We start from the raw sequence: 2156 nt of genomic DNA, 5'->3' as shown, positions 1-2156 counted from the left end.
GAAGGTCTGGAGGGGCCTAAGCACTGGCCACGTTGTGGGGGAGCGGCACACCCGCCGCCCAGACAGAGCAACAACATTGGAGTGGGTGGCGGGGCCCTGGGGGCCCATAGCTCACCGCACCGTCTGCGCCCACCCCCGGCGTTTCCGATGGAAGACAGGCAGCAGGCGATAAATCACTGGCTCCCACTCCCACCCACCCAGGCTGCCTTGGGGAAGGGGGGCTGCATGTGACAGAGACAGAGCCTGAGACAGAGACAGAGAGACAACCACAGAGAGAGACAAAGGCAGTTAGGGCTGGCCAGTTGACACCGGCCAGGTCCCTTTGCTCAGGGTGTCTGGCCTCCCACCCCCAGGTGCCCCCTCCACCAGTCCCATCTGGAAACCAGCTGAGAGCCACCCCACCCCAGCCGACCCCCAACAGGGAGGAGGAGGAGGGAGGGAGCAAGGCCTTAGCAGCCATAACTCTGTCCACCCTGGAGAACCATAAATCAGCGGGGGGCTCTTGGAAAGCACTCCCCCCTAGGCTGAGGGGGGTCTTTGGGGTCACTGGTCATGGTGACTGGGCCTGGCCTTAGCTGTTGTGCCCCTCCCTCCTTAAGAAGCCCCTAGGGGAATCCCCCAGGCCCACTTCTGTTTTTCCCCAGCACAGTCCCATGCCCAGAACCGTCTACACCCAGTGCTGTCTCTACTGGAGGCACTCTCACAGTGCTCATCTTCTCTGTGCACAGACAGGAAATGTCTGTGGGGAATGTCCTGTCCTATCAGGAGAGCCCCTGGGCTGGCCCTGCAGGATCTGGGGGTCATCAGTCTTCCCCAGAGAAGCCCTCCCAGGGGGGTCTGCTCTGTCCCAGAGGAAACACTGTCTGTCCCTTCTTCTGTCCTGCTTTCCTGTCACCACCACCCTGCAGGGTGCTGAGGGACAGCTGGACAAAGGGTGTTGAGAGATGGACGAGGTGGGGACCCCTCCATGGGTGTGAACAGCCCCTGGGGGGGTCAGTATTCAGTGGGCGAAACCTGAGAGAGGCCATGGGAGTGTTCCCAAGACCTGTGGGGTGTGCTCAGCACCCCCACTGCCCAGGCCCCCGATTCCAGCCACTGGTGTCAGCGATCCCTGCCCCAGGGGTCCGTTCAGCAGACCACCCGTCAGGGCTCACGTGGCCGAAAGAAGGCCACTTGTACACAGGGAAACAAATGTCCACCATAAATTCTCTCAAAGAGCAGTGGGAGCTGGGACAGGGCTTCCTGCAGAGCTCTTGGAATTCTGTGCCTGAGAAGCCCTGGGCCTCGTTATGTGGGCTCTCCTCTTGACCCTCAGAACAAGCCTGAGTGCCCCAGCCTTGGGACATCAAAAGCACTGAGCGGGGTGTGTGTGTTGGGGGAGGAGGGGCTCCTGGGGATGTTCAGGCTGAGGGAGCCGCTCTGTGCAGCCGGAGATGCCTGTCAGGGGAGTGGACAGGGAGGGCACAGCCCAGAGGGGCGCTGGGCTCAGCCTGCGGGAGGGCGAGGACCAAAGGGCCCCCCCCCCCCGAGTGTGCAGGGGGAGCTGCCGTCCAGGCCTTCATTGGTTCTCAAGCATTGTTCCCAGCAGTGTGCAACCCTGCCTGGACGCCGCTGACTGCTTGGGGGAGGGCTTCTGGGTGCAGGTCTCTTGCTCCCCGACCTTCATCCAGTAGAGGCCCCCCCTTCTCTCACCTTCTACTACAGGCATCCTTGGGGAGCTTACCTCACCCTGTGTAAGTGTGTCAGACACATTGAGGGGCTCTGGACCAGACAGACCCTCATGCAGCAAGGGGTGGGGGAGGGGAGGGCTCCTGCACCAACAAGGGCCAGTCTGCCTGGCTCTCCCCACCCGGCCCGGCCACCGCTGTTCTCTTGGGCTCCCTCCCAGTCACATGGGACCCTGGGATCATCCCCACAAGGTCACTGGGTTCCCAGTGAGGGAAAAGAACCTTCAGAAGTGCAAAGGGCTAGAGGGGATTCTTCAAACTTTGCCCGATGGAGCCACGGGGGGCGGGGGGTTTGGGGGTTACAGACCCCAGGGGAAGTAGAGGGTCCCCGTGGTAGCCACTTCTCTTGCCCAGGTGTGTGGATAGGCCTGGCATGCCCATCCCTGGAGGATGCAGCCTGGGGCTGGGGGCCCGGGGGGGGGGGGGGGG

General features: G+C 62.7%; 1 long non-coding RNA gene across 1 annotated transcript in view; it reads left to right on the top strand.

Moving 5' to 3' along the window:
• Positions 1 to 2156, top strand: part of LOC109489832 — a 7127-nt gene that overhangs the window by 259 nt on the left and 4712 nt on the right. The window lies entirely within an intron of this gene.

Source organism: Ailuropoda melanoleuca, chromosome 14 (assembly GCF_002007445.2).
Source record: "Ailuropoda melanoleuca isolate Jingjing chromosome 14, ASM200744v2, whole genome shotgun sequence".
NCBI classification, from domain to species: domain Eukaryota; kingdom Metazoa; phylum Chordata; class Mammalia; order Carnivora; family Ursidae; genus Ailuropoda; species Ailuropoda melanoleuca.
The sequence above is the reverse complement of the archived record's forward strand: the minus strand, read 5'-3'. Positions and strand labels throughout refer to the sequence as shown.